This window comes from Desmodus rotundus, chromosome 9 (genome assembly GCF_022682495.2).
Source record: "Desmodus rotundus isolate HL8 chromosome 9, HLdesRot8A.1, whole genome shotgun sequence".
NCBI lineage: Eukaryota > Metazoa > Chordata > Mammalia > Chiroptera > Phyllostomidae > Desmodus > Desmodus rotundus.
The window spans coordinates 78,906,200-78,918,615 of NC_071395.1; positions in this window are offsets into that span (position 1 = coordinate 78,906,200).

The window sequence follows — 12,416 nt, forward strand, 5'->3', positions numbered from 1 at the left end:
GAATAAAACATTCTTCGTCATGCCCAAGTTGGAGTTTGGAATAAGAGAAAACTCTACTAAAATCCATGACGCTGCAGCTGTTTCTGAATTCTGGAGATAAATGGCTCTCTCTGTTGCCAGGCTTAGACAAGTGGCTATCTCTTTTTGTGATGGACATGAGAGGAAGAAAGAAGAATTTGTCCAATGTTGAGCAAACAATTTTTAAAAATATTTGTTTGTTTGTTTGTTTATTAAAGAGAAGGGAAGGGAGGGAGAAAGAGAGGGATCAATTGCCTCTCATAACTGCCTTGCCCTGTTTGTCATAACAAACCCCCAACCCAGGCATGTGCCCTGACCAGAAATCAAAACGCAACCTCTCCTCTCACTGTGCGGGACGGTGCCCAACCAACTGAGCCAAACTGGTCAGGGCGAGCAAGCAATCTTACCGGTAGCACACAAGCTGAAGAGAATGAATGCAGTGATCCTGCACTTATATTGAGTATCTACCATGTGGCAGGCACCGTGCTAGGCTCTGGGGGATAATTCAGAGAATAAGACAGGCAAGATAAAGTTTATAGACTAAAAAGGGAGATGGAAAGATTTAACCTACAAATAAAGTAACTGCAAAGTGCGGCAAGTGCTGTGAAAGAAACAAACAAAATACAGAATATAAACTGGGGGTGACACTTTGCCTAGATAGGGTATTTAGGGAAATCTTCCTTGAGTAGGTAACATTTACTTAAGCTGATTCCTGAAGACTGAGGAGTCAGTCATACCACAGCTACGGGGTGTGGCTGGCCATTGATGAACCGCCAAATTGTTTTATGCAGTATTTGGCCCTGAAAAGTTAAGGCAGGCTGAATAGGTCATGTTGGAATATTCAGAAGTGCCACACTGAAGGGATAGAAGGTGTTGGGAGTGTGGTCTGCTCCATGGGGAGGTTTTCTTTTTGTCTGTCTGTCTATTTGTTAGTTTGTTTTTAACACTGGCATTGTTTAAAATTGATGGCACATGGTGATAATAAAAAGTAGAGTGATGTTAAGTCAGTTTTACTATTAAACTTTAATAGTACAGTTTACTTTAAACTTCTTTACGGACAAGGCTCCATCATGGGCTAAATGGTACCCCCCTCCCCCCCCTACACACACAAACAGATGTCCACATCCTAATCCCTGAAACCTCATATGGTAGACATTACCTTACGTGAAAAGATGTTATTAAGGGTTTTGAGCGTGTGTATCAGATTATCTTTAAGTAAGCTGACTGCAGATTTTAGACTGATAAAATACCTAGTGGTTAAGGTAGGTATGTATATATTTTAATAGAATTATTACTGTAGAATTTGATGTTGTGTTGGGAAAGTTTGCTGACAAGTAAAGTTACCTGTCTGGCCCACGTGGGCATTTTATAGAGCCATTCCTATCGTACAAGGAGGCCTCCTGGCAGCGCAGGTGGGCCCCTTTAAGACGAGACTACAGCCCTGGACCTGGTCACAAGTTTAGGTTCAGACACTTAGCAGCATTAGGGACACTGAATCTCACTAACCAAACTCACAAGTTTGGCAAAGTGACAGAATTCAAGTGTTTAAAAATACTTAATAATTTAACAAATGAGAAATTTGTGTGTGCTGATTAGTGTACTTTTCTTTCCTTATAAACAAGTCATATACAATGTGAGATTACATTCAGAATAGCTAGGTGATGACATCAGAACAAGCAGAATAAGTTTGATGAATGTTTTTATACTAGGCAGCCTCTGAGATGACCTTTAATGATCCCTTCTGTGGGTGTATAGTATTTATACTCTGCTGGGATCCCTTCCCATTGTTTGTAGATTAGACCCACTTCTAATAAATAGAATTTAGCAGAAGTGATTTGGTGTCACTTCTGAGATTAGATTACAAAAGGCTTCATTTCGAGTGCTCCCTTAATGTTCTGTTGCTCACATTGAGGAAAGACCATTGCTATGTTGTGGACCGCCCTATAGAGAGGCCAACAGTGAACAGCCAGTGAGGAACTGAAGCCCTCAGTCCAACCCCTCACAAGGAACTGAATCCTACCAGCAGCCACGAGTGAGCTTGAAAACAGATGCCCCCAGCAATCTCTTGAGACACCTTGAGCCAGAGGCACCCAGCTAAACAGCACCCAGAGCACCCAGATTCCCGACCCTCAGAAACTGTGATTTAATAAATGTTTGTTGTTGTTCACCTGAAACTAATATAAAATAACATGGAATGTCAACAATAATTGAGAAAAAAAAAGATTGTTGTTTTAAGGCACTAAGTCTGGGGGATAAATTGTTACATAGCAATCATGAACACAATACCAATTGCATAACTTTTGAAATACTGTACTAATTTAAAAACAATAAAAGAGACTAGAAAGGGAAATAAAATTAATATGTCATAGTTTTTATGGTTACACCATTTATTTTCCTATCACTTCTTAGGCATTCTAATTATATTGACTAGATTGTCTCTTAGTGGTTAATTTTATCCCACTTATGTTGAGTTTTACCAGCTTGATTCTCAGGGAGTAATCTTTCATCCAACTTCTGGATGCAACTATGGACTCCAACAAACTGCACATACATACTGACAACTAAATATTTATTGATTCATTCATACACAAGTTCGTTTTGTCTACCAAAGACTCAAAAATGAATCCAGCCCTGGCCTGGTAGCTCAGTGGATATATCTATTACGCCAAGGCTGCAGGTCCCATCTCCAGTCAGAGCACATTGAAGAAGCAAGCAATGAATGCACAAATCAGTGGAACAACAGATCAATGGTTCTCCCTCTTCCTTTCTTTCTCTCTCTAAAAATCAATAATTTTTTAAAGGAATAAATGTTCAATGTAGAACATTTAGAGAACATAGAGAAGCAAAAAAGAAGACAGTGAAAGTCAATTCTGAACTTGCTCCTCAGAGAGGACTGCTATTGAGAGAATGCACTATTGATTTGAGTTGACAGCCTTTGCCTAGCGTTTTTATTTTTTAAACATCATAAATAACACTTCTTATTGGTCACCATTAAAAGTCTGAATTTTAAACAGATTCTTGAACTTGTGGCTCATATTCATCAGCTCATTCAAATTTAGCACCTGTCTCATCCCAGTAGCTTTTCCAGAACTACTATCTTCACCGTAAAGTTCCTTGAGTGTTCCTAATGCAAACTTGGGCTTTCTCAGCATTTTTTTTTTTAAACAAAGACATAAGGGAGGAGATAAATAGATAGGCACGCCTTTTCTATGTCTTTTCTAATGCTTTCTTCAATCAAGTTATTCACAATCAATTTAATGACCAGTTTTTTCAAGTCATTTGTCTGTACCTCTCAGGTCATGGTTCCCATCATTTCTTCAGGATTTGGTGGACCTGTCAGTGCTTAGCATTGGAGGTCTTCCAAATCAGATTATTGTGTTTTGTTAGTGAAATCAACACAGAATAGACAAAGCAAATAACCTTTGCTAGCTGTGACAACAACATGAGCTTCAATGATGATCTGCCATTTTTTTTGACCATGGAGCACATTTTGTCATGAGTGAGAGCCATGCTGTGCAAGTTAGTCAGGCAGTTTTTGCACTGAACGTTCTCAGTAATTAACATGGATTTTCTAAATGCAACTTCATTCTTCAGGTCAACAAGGCTCACTTCAAAAACAAACCTCAAGGTCATCACATACAATTTTGATTCCTTGAGTTTTAGTGATTAGTGTTTTTCTGATATTTTTTATATTGAACATAGCTAGTGTTTGAACATCACATTGATCTTTCATAGAAAATGGATTGACCACTTTCTTCTTGGCAACTTTTTTGCTGCCTTTTGTAAGGTGCTTGTTCTTGCTGACTGCCATGGTGCTGCTCAGAAAGCCAAAAAGCTATTTGCCTATCCTTTTAAAAATTGGGAAAACAGAGACTTCTGGCCAAGATGGAGGCATAGATAGATCCACGCACAACCAGAAGGACAACAAATTTAAAAACAAAAAATAGCCAGAACTGCCAGAAAATCGAACTGTATGGAAGTCCGGCAACCAAGGAGCTAAACCAGAAACATTCATCCAGACAGGTAGGAGGGGTGGAGGCAGGCAGTCAGGGTGGAAAGGGCTTGCAGCAAGGCAGCGGCTGGAGGACCAGGGCAGGTGAGGCAGTGGCTGGTGGACCAGCGGAGGTGGCAGCTAGAAGACTGGGCAGTCCCACATTTGTGTATGGATAAACAGGGAGAAATAACTGGGGAGCAAGACAAACTGCAATCCAGTGTTCCAGCGCGGGGGAAATAAAGCCTCAAAACCTCTGACTGAAAACACCTGTGGGGGTTGAGGAGGCAGGAGAAACACCCGGCCTCACAGGACAGTTCGTTAGAGAGACCTACAAGGGTCCTGGAATATACACAAAACCACTCAACCGGGAATCAGCACCAGAAGGACCCAATTTGCTTATGGGTAGTGGGGGAAGTGACTGAAAGCCAGCCGAGAGCTGAGCAAGCAGCTTCGTTCCCTCTCGGACCCCTCCCCCACATACAGCATCACAACACAGCCAAGTGGGTTGCCCTGCCCTGGTGAATACCTAAGGGTCTGCCCTTATTGCATAACACGCACACAGAGACAAAAAAAAAAATGGCCCAAATGAAAGAACAGATCAAAGCTCCAGAAAAAAACACAACTAAGCGATGAAGAGATAGCCAACCTATGAGATGCAGAGTTCAAAACACTGGTAATCAGGATTCTCACAGAAGCAGTTGAGTTATGGTCACAAAATAGAGGACAAAGTGAAGTCTACAAAAAGTGAAAAAAGGAAATGTACAGGGAACCAACAGTGAAGGGAAGGAAACCAGGACTCAAATCAATGGTTTGGACCAGAAGGAAGAAATAAATATTCAACCGGAACAGAATGAAGAAACAAGAATTCAAAAAAATGAGTAGAGGCTTAGGAACCTCCAGGACAACTTTAAGCATTACAACATCCGAATCATAGGGGTGCCAGAACTAGAGGAAGAGCAAGAAATGGAAAACTTATCTAAAAAAATAATGAAGGAAAACTTCCCCAATCTGGCAGAAGAAATAGATTTCTAGGAAGTCCAGGAAGCTCAGAGAGTCCCAAAGAAGTTGGACCAAAGGAAGCACACACCAAGGCACATTATAATTATGTTACCCAAGATTAAAGATAAGGAGAGAATCTTAAAAGCAGCAAAACAAAGGGAGAGAGTTACCTACAAAGGAGTCCTGGTAAGGCTATCAACTGATTTCTCAAAAGAAACCTTGAAGGCAAGAGGGGGCTGGAAAGAAGTATTTGAAGTCATGAAAAGCAAGGACCTATATCCAAGATTGCTCTATCCAGCAAAGGTATCATTTAGAATGAAAGGGAAGATAAAGTGCTTCCCAGATAAGGTCAAGTTAAAGGAGTTCATCATCGCCAAGCCCTTATTATATGAAATATTAAAGGGACTTATCTAAGAAAAAGAAGATCAAAAATACAAACAGTAAAATGACAACAAACTCACAACTATCAACAATTGAACCTAAAAAAACAAAACCAAAGACAAACTAAGCAAACAACTAGAATAGGAACAGATTCACAGAAACAGAGATCACATGGAGGGTTATCAGCAGGAAGGGGTGGGGGTAGGATGGGGGAAAAGGTACAGGAAATAAGAAGCATAAATGGTAGGTACCAAACAGATAGGGGGGAGGTTAAGAATAGTATGGGAAATGGAGAAGCCAAAGAACTTATATGTATGACCCATGGACACGAACTAAGGAGTGGGAATGATGGTGGGAGGGGGTACAGGACAGAGGGAAATAAAGAGAAGAAAAAAATGGGACAACTGTAATAGCATAATCCATAAAATATATTAAAATTTTTAAAAATTGGGAAAACACTCTATTCCTGGTTAATTGATAAGTGGTTTCTCTAAAACTTAGTTTCCGGAATGAAATATCATATCTTAAAGTTTAGCTTTATATATCTAATATTTAATAATTTTGTATCATTAATATTTAGCACCACTTACTGATTTATAAACACTATACTCAACAACTTCATTTACATTGTCTTATTTAAATTTCATTATACCTGTGAGTTAGGAACTAATATTACTACCATTTTTCACATGAGTAAACTAAGGCTTAGAGGGGTTAAATAATTTGCCCAAACAAGGTCACAGAGCTAAGCAGTTTCAGAAAAGATTCCATCCCAGGTCTGACTGAAACTTACACCACTCAGCTATAGTTTCTGCCTCAAATTTTTCCCACAATACTTTTCATAAAAGCAAAATGTCATCTTTGAAAACTTTTATATTTATAAAAGTCATAATATGCCAGTTATTAAAAGACCAACCTAATTTACCTACACCTCTATTCAATTCCTTTGAAAGTTTTTTTGAAGTTAGTGTCTCTAGGCAAAAATATTAAGATCTAAAGGAAATATACATGAATAAATTTCTTTCTCTGATGAAATGAAATGTGGATGCTACCAGTGATTTGTCTCATTTTGAAACTGGAATTGTCATCAGAGAGCCGATTTCCATCTATATAAAACTACATAATGTTGTTTCTGATTATAATTTTGGTAAAGTTATAATTAATTGTTATAGTTAAAAACAAGATTTTTAGCTAAATTTCTTGCTATTATATTGCTTTATTTTAACAAAATAAAGGAGTAGCCTAGGAATAAAGAGCAGAAATATTGTCATGGAACGTTAGAGTAGGAAGAGGTCTGGAGGTCATTTTGCCCATTCTCCATATTTTAGAGAAGAGAAAACTGAGGTCCAAATAGTTAAATATTTCTATATCTCAACATGTCATAGTACACAAGTATAAGATTAAAGGTGTGTGGAAAGTGATTTTCATTTGATAATTAAGACAGCCTTACAAATATGTGTATTTAACCAAGTTCCAAAACTGTATCAATGAAAGAAATGAATTTTTAAAACTCAAGTAAAAAATAGTATAGTATCTAGTACATAAAAAGTGCCTAATGCATATTTGTGAATGAACAAATGAATACAGATATTTTCTTGCTTTCATTCTTCAAGTTCTCTCACAGTCCTGGACTTCATATTTTATAAGCAATCATATGTATATATTATGACTTACTTTTGGCACTTGAGTTGTGGTGACAACATTTTTCCATGTTATAAAATATGACTATATCCCTGACTGGTGTGGCTCAGTGGATTGAGCGCGGGCCTGCGAACCTAAAGGTCGCCAGTTTGATTCCCTGTCAGGGCACATGCCTGGATTGCAGGTTTGGTCCCTGCCCCAGCTGATGTTTCTCTCTCCTATCGACGTTTCTCTCCCTCTTTTTCTCCCTCCCTTCTCCTCTCTCTGAAAGTAAATAAATAAAATCTTTTAAAAATTAAAAATAAATAAAATATGACTATAATCTTTTAAAGTACCTATTGAAGTTACAACACTTCTGAGTCAGATCCCAAATGACTGCCAATAGAGGTAAATCTAGGTTTTGGGGGACCCTCATTGAGGAAAATATTATGAAAATGTTACTTTAAAAATTTTTACACAATAATGATAAAATATCTAGGTCTTTCAAATGGCCATTTTCAGGGACCCTCCAGGGCCTTGAAGGAACCTGTGCATTTAGAAGCCCTGAATCTTCAATAGCTTCACAGTACATTTGCTTCTGTTAATAAACAGATACCATATTCACAGTGGTCAGCATATAGCTTGAATGTTTTTTAGAGGTTTACTAGAATTTTATAGAAGTACATCACACTTCAATAGTGTTAGAAATTCTTTGCATTCAGCCAACCTGGAATCTTTTTCAGACTCTACTATTATAAACTTGGTGGCTTTTAAATTATAAGCAGCCCTGAAAATTAAAACCACAATGAGGTACCATCTCGCACCAGTCAGAGTGGCCAACATGAACAAATCCACAAACAAATGTCGGAGAGGATGCGGAGAAAAGGGAACCCTAGTGCACTGTTGGTGGGAATGCAGACTGGTGAGGCCACTGTGGAAAACAGTATGGAATTTCCTCACAAAACTAAAAATGGAACTGCCCTTTGACCCAGCAATTCCGCTGCTGGGATTATACCCTAAGAGCCCTGAAACACCAATCCAAAAGAACCTGTGCACCCCAATGTTCATAGCAGCACAATTTACAATAGCCAAGTACTGGAAGCAACCTAGGTGCCCATCAGCAAATGAGTGGATCCAAAAACCATGGTATATTTACACAATGGAATTCTACACAGCAGAGAGGAAGAAGGAGTTTATACCCTTTGCAACAGCATGGATGGAACTGGAGAGCATTATGCTAAGTGACATAAGCCAGGCAGTGAAGGACAAATACCATATGATCTCACCTTTAACTGGAACATAATCAACAGAAGAAAAAAGCAAACAAAATATAACCAGAGACGTTGAAGTTAAGAACAATCTAACAATAGCCAGGGGGGAATAGGGAGGGGACAGCGGGGAGAGGGGATTACAGGAACTACTATAAAGGACACCTGGACAAAACCAAGGGGGAGGGTGGAGGTGGGGGAGGGAGGTGGGTTCGGCTAGGGTGGGGTGGAGGGATGGGGAGGAAAGGCAACTGTACATACAACTGTAATTGAATAACAATAAAAATTAAATAAATAAATAAATAAATAAATAAATAAACAAACTATAAGTAACCCTCTTAACTTCTTCTGGCCTCAAATTCCTTATCTGTAGAATGGGTTTAATATCCATCTCAAAGAATTACAAATAAAGACAGAGATAAAATACTTGGTACAGTTCTGGACAAATAGTAAATGCTCAATAAGTATTAGCTATTATAGTTACAGGAACAGTTAAAACATTAACCTACCACTATGGGAACCTCCTATTTCTCCATTATACAGTTAACTTCCCACATTGAATATAGATCAAATGTGGTATAAAACGATTTTCAAAGGGTTGTGCAGATTCAATTTTTTATTTTAAATTTGAAAAATAATGTTATTATGAAGAGTAGGCTACAACAAACATTTGGAAAATAGAGAAAATTTTAAAAAGCACCCATAATTTCACCAAACTTCCTGTATTTTTTCCTTTATGCAGTTGGTTGGAGTGTGGTCCCTTAACTGAAAGGTTGTGGGTTCAATTCCTGGTGACAGCACATACCTAGGTTGCAGGTTCAGTTGGAGCATGTATTGCTCCCGTGTATGGGAGGAAACCAATTGATGCTTCTCTCATGCATCAATGTTTCTCTCTCCCCCTTCCTCTCTCTCTCTAAAAGTAATGAAAGAAAAAAATGTCTTCCAGTGAGGATAAAAATATACATATATTGGATTGGCCAAAAAGTTCACTTGGTTTTTCCACATGACGGCTGTAGTAGGGCTTAGTTGTCTTTAACTTCATTTGAAACAATTTTGTTAGATAGTATTGTGACAGCTGTTATATCAGCTGCATCTTTAAAAAAACTTGTCAAAAGTGGTGAATTTTTGTGTAGCCATTTTAATACTGAAGATGGAAGAAAATAAGCAACGTTTTTGGCATATTATGTTTTATTATTTCAAGAAAGGTAAAAACGCCCTGCCTGGTGTGGTTCAGTGGACTGAGTGGTGGCTTGCGAACGGGGTGGGGGCAGGTTGGGAGGTTGGGAGGGTTGTGTCCCCTTTTAGGTTCCCAGTCAGGGGACGTGCCTGTGTAGAGGGCCAGGTCCCTGGTTGGGGGATGTGAGAGGCAACCAGTCAATGTACCTCTCACACATCGATGTTTCTCTCCCTCTTTTTCCCTCCCTTCCCATCTTTCTAAAAATAAATAAATAAAATCTTTAAAAAAGAAAGAAAGGTAAAAATTCAACTGAAATGCAAAAAAGGATTTGTGCAGAGTATGCAGAAGATGCTGTGGCTGATTGAACGTGTGGAAAGTGGTTGCGAAGTTTCATGCTGGAGATTTCTCTCTGGATAGTGCTCCACAGTCGGGTAGACCAGTTCAAGCTGATAGGGATCAAACTGAGACATCAACTGAGGGCAATCAGTGTTATACCATGTGGGAGATAGCCAACATACTCAAAATATCCAAATCAATAAAGTTATTGGTGAAAAAGAAAAATGTGTCTTTTATGGAAAAAACCATATGGACTTTTTCACCAATCCAGTACATATGCTTAAAATAAGTAGAGCCAATTATTCTCTTTTCACAGAGTTTTGATATTATGGCATTATTATTATTTTCAGATGCAGGACAAGTCTCAAATATGTTTATATTTTATATAAAACTATTTTAGAAAAATCAGGTGAAAGGTACAAATTCTACGGTTGTATTTCCATACTTACTAAAAATTTATATTTTTATAAGGTTATGATCCTAGTGTACATAGAATTTAATAGCATTTTTTTTCTTACATTATATCAAAAGCCTTTCTCCATACTACTGCATATACAACACTAATAGTAATTAGAGCATCTGAGAGCAAGGCTCAGTTTCCTAAACTTCATACAACTGTATGTGACGAAACTAAGGCAGGCTAAGGTGTGACAAGTCAGAAACTCAGAGTGAGTGCTTTCAGTCTGCCTGAAACCATAATGGAGAAAATGTAGAAAGAGAAATTAGAACTCAGGAATTCTTGACTTCCAGCTAAATGTCTAAATCAGCAAAAGAATATAAAGCATTATCAGTATAATACTAAATGCTGTATACACTTTTATTTCTTCTTTAATAGATGGAAAGTGGTGGAATACTATTCAATGGCAAAGATTTATTTGTCATGATATATTATTATTGGGGTTTCAGCTCTCGAAATTGGGTAAACACACTCTTGCCGCAAAGGGATCTTTCTTAAAAAATTAGCAAGGCAATGCAGATCCTCTACATATAGAAAAGGTCACAATCTGGTCATCGTTCTCTAGATTCAGTGACATTTGCTGTTGGAAATAGGCTTTTACCTTTTAATTATGCTATTGTGTTTATGTTCATAGATTTCAGAATACAAACTCTTCCTTTTAAGTGTCTTTGTTCCTTTAATGTCCTGCTCTAAGAATACAAGCCACATTTAAAAAATTATAAACTATACATTGAGGAAAAAATCCATATACCCATTCTGAATGCATGAATAAACAAAATGTGGCGTGTACATGCAATGGAATATTATTCAGCCTTAAAAAGGAAGTTCTGATACAACATGGATGAACCATGAAGACACAATGCTATGTGACATAAGTAAGAAACAAAAGAACAAATATTGTGTGATTCTACAATATGAGATATCACAGAGACAGAAAAGAGAATAGAGGAAACCAGGGGAGTGAGGGGAGGTGGGCAAGGGGAATTATTTAACGGGCACGAAGTTTCAGTTTGAATGATGAGAAGCTTCTGGAGATTGACAGTAGTGATGGTTGCACAACAATATTAATGTACTTACTGCTACTGAACTGCATGCAAAAAACTACTCAAATGGTTAAAATGGTAAATTGTATGCATTTTTCATAAATTAAAGAAAAATTTCCTCAAAATAACATGTAATAAGAAAGTGTATTATACATACTTAGTTTAAGAAATAATTATAAAGCAAATATGTATGGGGTGGGTAAAAGTAGGTTAATAATAATAAATAATATAAAAATAAACCTTTTCAATCATACGCACAACTGTAAACCTGCTTTTGCTCACCCCTGTATAATCACCACCCAGATCAACAAATAAAATATTATCAGAGGGTACCCCCGTGTCCCTCCCCACCACAATCCTTTTTTTCCTTACTGAGTAACCACTATCCTGACTCTAACATTCGCTTTTAAAAATCAGGCTGTAATGCGATAATACAGGATAAGTTAAACCAACACTGCAAAATGTAACAGAGTATTTAAAATCCAGTATTTTCCATAAATGCAATTTTTTCCAAAATTTAATAACTTTTAAAGTGCTCTTTTCCTTCTTCTTTAGCTCTTGAAACTCTTCATATTCTAAAATCTATCTTGGTTCCACAGTTGACCTCACCTGCATAGTTAAAAAACAACAACAACACACACACAACTAATTTTGTGTAGATTTTAGATTTTCATTCCTCCCGCTCTTACTGCCTCCAACTACAAAGAAACAGTGATTTAAACCCTTTGTGCCCTTTTAGAAAATTACACAGATACTCCATTGTGGAACCTCATAATCCCTTCGTAGAAGAGATTAGCATATGAATACAAAGCAAAATTAATCCAGAATACAAAATGATCTACTGATTGTGAAGCCCTTGTAATCTTAAAAATGTATTTATTTCCCCTTTTTGTGTTGCCCCTTTAGTGGTCTCAGGGTTAAGGGAACTGAGCTTCCCCTTTGGTTAACCGGAAAAGGATTTTAAAAAATAATAAAGCTAACAGATTCTAGGAGATGCAAAACCAACAGATGGCTCCCAGAGCCAGTGGAATCGCCCGTGGAATCTGCTACATTCGACACGAGCTTACTCGCCGGCGAGGAGTGTAGAAAGTGCTGTTCGCAGACTGCGCGATGCACGACAGAA